Here is a 6000-nt window from a genome sequence, read left to right on the forward strand (position 1 = left end):
ATTCTGTGTACAGAACACCTCCAGGCGGCCATATTGCATTGCAATTTCAGAAAATTACAGCAGCTGCAGATTGAAAAGGAAAGGTCATTTTTTATAACATTTAATTACAATATGATTTGTGCTGCAATTGTGTACGCTATATTGTTTTTTCTTTATCTGCTATTTTTTTTTTCCTCACTCTTTAACCACTTTCGCACCGCCTGCCGCAGAAATACTGCGGCAGGCTGGCCCTCCTGCGCGATCCGCCGTAGGTATACATCGGTCGCGCGCCTGAAGCTAGGGGGCGAACATGCGTCGCCGGCGCGCTCCCACCCCCACTCGGCAGTGAGGACTCCGATGCACGGGGCAGGTGGCTACGCCTGACACCCGCGATCGTTCCCCGCTGAGAGAGAAGAGCGGTCGGATGTTGTAAACACAGCTGACCGTTCTTCTCCCTGGAATGATCACAGAGCCCCTGTGATCCTTCTATATAGGATCACAGGTCTCTAAGATCATTTCAAAAGCCCCTCCCCCATACAGTTAGAATCACTCTCCTAGGCTCACATTTATCCCCTTGATCACCCACAGTGTTAACCCCTTCCCTGCCAGTGTCATTATTACAGTGACAGTGCATATTTTTAGCACTGATTACTGTAGTAATGTCACTGGTCCCCCCAAAAGTGTCAAAAATGCCAGTTAGAGGTCCGATCTGTCTGCCGCAATGTCACAGTCCCACTAAAAATCGCTGATCGCCGCCATTACTAGTAAAGAAAAAAAAAACAATATGAATTACATAAAAATTACATAAATCGTTCCCGTAGTTAGTAGACGCGATAACTTTTGCACATATATAAAAAAAAAAATATTGCAATTTTTTTTAACCAAAAATATGTAACAAAAACAAATTGTAACAAAATGTTACATTTTGATTTTTATTTATTTTTTGTTTGGGAATGTTATATAGCAGAAAGTGAAAAATATAGTTTTTTTTTTGTTTTTTCAGAATTGTCGCTCTTTTTTTGTTTATAGCGCAAGTAAAAATCGCAGAGGTGATCAAATACCACCAAAAGAAATCTCTATTTGTGTGGAAAAAAAAAGGACATCAATTGTATTTGGGTACAGTGTCGCACAACTGCGCAATTGTCCGTTAAAGTAATGCAGTGCCGAATTGCAAAAAAATGGCCTGGTCATTAAGGGGGCAAATCCTTTCCGGTCCAGAAGTTTTTAACCACTTACCCACTAGGCACTTAAACCCCCTTATATACTACCCCTACTGAGGAAGTCGTGATGCGAAAGCATAAGACGCCACGCGTATAGGGGGAGGAGACCTGGACGGACGAGCAGCGACCCACCAGCTCGGCTCCCGACAGCTACTGTTTTTGGCGTGTACGGTCCGCACAAGCCCATTGTGCCGATTCATGTGAGTGCAATTCTACTTTGAATGTGAATCAATTAAAGGATAATAGCAGTGTACACTTAGATGCCTCATTATCTTTATTCACATATCATGTCCATGGGGTGGTGAGAGATCGATCCAGGAAGTGGCATTTTTTATTGAGGATTCAATGCTGGTTTAATACTTCAGTGAGGTGAGAGGCCATCTGGTGGCTAAACGGTGGTGGTGTCACTTGCACTTTTATATGGAAACATCTATCAAGCACTTTATTGAATTTTAAACCACGGTTATATTTATATTTTAGTAGACTCTTATGCACTTTACTTTGAATGCACTTTATGGACATTATATATTGCACCTAAGAGGAATATATATTGCACTTTAAGCGAGTTTATTGATTTATATGATGCACATTGTCACTTTATTTGATTTTATATAGCGCTGTATACATATTTGTCTATTGTACCAGTCCTGCCCACGTATGCAACCCATGACCATCCTGTGTGCCATGTATGCAACCCATGACCATCCCGTGTGCCATGTATGCAACCCATGACCATCCCGTGTGCCATGTATGCAACCCATGACCATCCTGTGGTGCCATGTATGCAATCTCTGACCACCCCGTGTGCCATGTATGCAATCTCTAACCACCCCGTGTGCCATGTATGTAATCTCTGACCTCCCCGTGTGCCATGTATGCAACCCCTGACCATCCCATGTGCCATGTATGCAACCCCTGACCATCCCATGTGCCATGTATGCAATCTCTGACCATCCCATGTGCCATGTATGCAATCTCTGACCATCCCATGTGCCATGTATGCAATCTCTGACCACCCCATGTGCCATGTATCCAATCCCTGACCATCCCATGTGCCATGTATGCAACCCCTGGCCATCCCATGTGGCATGTATGCAACCCCTAACCATCCCATGTGCCATGTATGCAATCTCTGACCACCCCGTGTGCCACGTATGCAATCTCTGATCACCCCGTGTGCCATGTATGCAATCTCTGTTTACCCCCTGTGCCATGTATGCAATCTCTGACCACCCCATGTGCCATGTATGCAACCCCTGACCATCCCATGTACCTTGTATGCAACCCCTGACCACCCCATGTGCCACGTATGCAATCTCTGATCACCCCGTGTGCCATGTATGCAATCTCTGATCACCCCCTGTGCCATGTATGCAATCTCTGACCACCCCGTGTGCTATGTATGCAATCCCTGACCATCCCATGTGCCATGTATGCAATCTCTGCTCAACCCTTGTGCCATGTATGCAGTCTCTGACAATCTCTTGTGCCATGTATACACCCTCTGACAATCTCTTGTGCCATATATGCAGTCTCTGAAAGTCTTTTGTGACATGCCTGCAGTCTCTGACCTTCTTTTGTGCCAAGTAAGCAGTCTCTGACCATCCCTTGTGCCATATCTGCTGTCTATGATCATTCCTTGTTCCATTTATGCAGTCTCTCATTATCTCTTGTGCCATGTATACAGTCTCTGACTGTCTCTTGTGCCATGTATACAGTCTTTGACCATCCCTTGTGCCATGTATGCAGTCTATGATCATTCCTTGTGCCATGCATGCAGTCTCTGAGCATCTCTTGTGCCATGTATACAGTCTCTTACCATCCCTTGGGCCATGTATGCAGTCTCAGTCTGACCATCCCTTTTGCCATGTATGCAGTCTCTGACAATATCTTGTGTCATGTATGCAGTCTCTGATCATTCCTTGTGCCATGTATGTAGTCTATGCTCGTCTTTTGTGCTATGTATACAGTCTCTGACTATGCCTTGTGCCATTTATACAGACTCTGATCATCCCTTGTGCCATGTATGCAGTCTCTGACAATCACTTATGCGATGTATACAGTCTCTGATTGTCTCTTGTGCCATGTATACAGTCTCTGACTGTCTCTTGTGCCATGTATACAGTCTCTGACTGTCTCTTGTGCCATGTATACAGTCTCTGACTGTCTCTTGTGCCATGTATACAGTCTCTGACTGTCTCTTGTGCCATGTATATAGTCTCTGACTGTCTCTTGTGCCATGTATATAGTCTCTGACTGTCTCTTGTGCCATGTATATAGTCTCTGACTGTCTCTTGTGCCATGTAGGCAGTCTCTGACAATCACTTGTGCCATGTATGCAGTCTCTGACAATCACTTGTGCCATGTATGCAGTCTCTGACAATCACTTGTGCCATGTAAGCAGTCTCTGATCATCTCTTGTGTCATGTATACAGTCTCTGATCATCTCTTGTGCCATGTATGCAGTCTCTGACCATCTCTTGTTACATGCCTGCAGTCTCTGACTGCCTCTTGTGCCATGCATGCAGTCTCTGACTGTCTCTTGTAAAATTAAATTTCTGCAGTCTGTGACCGTCTCTTGTGCCATGCATGCGGAACCACTATAGCTTAATGAAACACAAATAAAGTGTATGCCATATGGGAGGGGGTGAAGCGGGAGGAAGAATGGGGGGGGGGGGGTGCACCAAATTGCACCTTCGCCTGTGTAGTCAAAAATCCTTGCACCGGCCCTGAACTCAACACCAAGTTCACTATATGGATCCCTTATATATTTATACTAGGAGATCATATCCCCCCCTTAAGACAGAATAAATTCAGTTCCTCTAATCTTTCCTCATAGCTGAGCTCCTCCATTCCTCTTATCAGTTTGGTTGCCCTTCTCTGCACTGTCACTACTTATTGCTATCGTAGGGGATATTTAAATTACCTGTGATAACAATAAAAATTATTTAAAAAAATGAAAGGGAAGGTGTCAAAATAAAATAAAAAGCAAAATAAATAATAATAACAAAAAACATTCAAGCACCCCGTCCCCCCCGCGTTTGCGCGCAAAGGCGAGCAAAAGCATCGATCTGGAGTTATATGTCAACAGCAATCATAGCATGCATGTGAGGTATCGCCACGAACATCAGATCGAGGGCAGTAATTCTTGCATTAGACCTCCTCTGTGTATCTAAAAAATGTACATAGTTTGTTGCCGCTGCACGGGCGTGCGCAATTTTAAAGCATGTCATGTTTGGTATCTATGTACTCGGCAAAACATCATCTTTTATATTTTAAAGCGGAGTTCCGGGCACAAAATCGATATTTTTTTTTGTGCCCGTCCGCTTGTTCCCCCTCACCTGAAAAGGAATTGGATAGTTAGGTTTTTTTTTTTTTATTTACTCACCTTGTAATTGAAGATCGAATATACTCACCTAGTTTTCACTTCCTCCCTCTGTGCCGAGGCTCAGTCGTCTCTTCCGGGCTTGCACTGATTCCTGGGAGCTGAACGTCATCGCTCCCAGGAATCAATGCGACGGCACCGGCCCCGCTCGTCACTTCCGGGCGACACCGCATTCCCCTGCTAAACAGCTTCTGGGCATGCCCAGAAACTGTGGAGGAATGCGGCGCCGCACCGGAAGTGACGAGAGGGGCCGGTGAAGGCGCATTCTGGGAGAAGAAGACACAGAAGAGGACCGCGCCGGCTTCAGCTGCCCACAAGAGAGATGGAAATGCTGTGGAAGAAATTTTAGAAGTGAGTATTTCTTCTTGCAGGTAAGTGCGAACCGGGACAGATCAGAGGCTAGCCATTGTGGAATGTACTAGCCCTGACTGTCCCGGGGGTATGTTTGTTGAAAAATGATTTCTGTGCCCGGAACTCCGCTTTAACAAACAATTGGGCATTATATAGTGTATGTGTGCATAAAATTTAAAAAAAGTTTTTTTTTTTCCCCAAAAAATTGCGTTTGCAAAAATCTCTGCACAAATACCGTGTGACAAAAGAAAAATGCAACACCCACCATTTTGTTCTGTAGGCCCTCTGCTTTAAAATATATATATAATGTTTGGGGGTTTAAAGTAAATTTCTAGTAAAATAAAATAATTTTTTCATGTGAACAAAAAGTTTAAAAAAAGGAAAATGTATTTTTGTTTCTTTTTTCAAATTTAAAAAAATTGTGACAAAAAGCTAGATCTGCAAAATACTCAATATGCCTCTCAGCAAATAGCTTGAGGTGTCTACTTTCGGAAAGGGGGTCATGGGGGGGGTTGTGTTATCTTGGCATTTAGTGGCCTCCGAAACTGTGATAGGTAGTGAAGAGTGAAACCAACAATTTACGCCCTTAGAAAGCCTGAAGGCAGTGATTGGATTTCGGGGTCCTGTACATGGCTAGACTCAGGGGCAGACTGAGAACCCTCAGGGCCCCCCCGGGCAAAATAAATCAAGGGCCCACTTCCAGGCCCCACCGATGTTCAGCCTCCGGCCATACCCACATTCCGCCTCCAGCCACACCCACATCTTGCCTCCAGAAGAAGGGGAGGAGAGCGTGACGTGTGTCTGCTCTTCTCCCTCCCCTCTATCTGGCGGCACCTGCTATGCCAGGCCTAGATGCTGGAGTTGGGCAAGGGGCTCTCAGGATACTTAGTTGAGGGAAGGGGCACTATAATGGGGTGCAGGGTTGCCAACCCCCCCGAGTGAAATTTACTGAGAGGGTGTCCAAAATCTACAAGACACATGAAATTTACTAATATAGAGCCACATTTTTTACAGACAATTGAAAAAATGACATAAAATTGCTAATTTCAGTGCAAAACAGTGCAA

Source organism: Pelophylax lessonae, assembly GCF_965119305.1.
Source record: "Pelophylax lessonae genome assembly, chromosome: 5".
Lineage (NCBI taxonomy): Eukaryota > Metazoa > Chordata > Amphibia > Anura > Ranidae > Pelophylax > Pelophylax lessonae.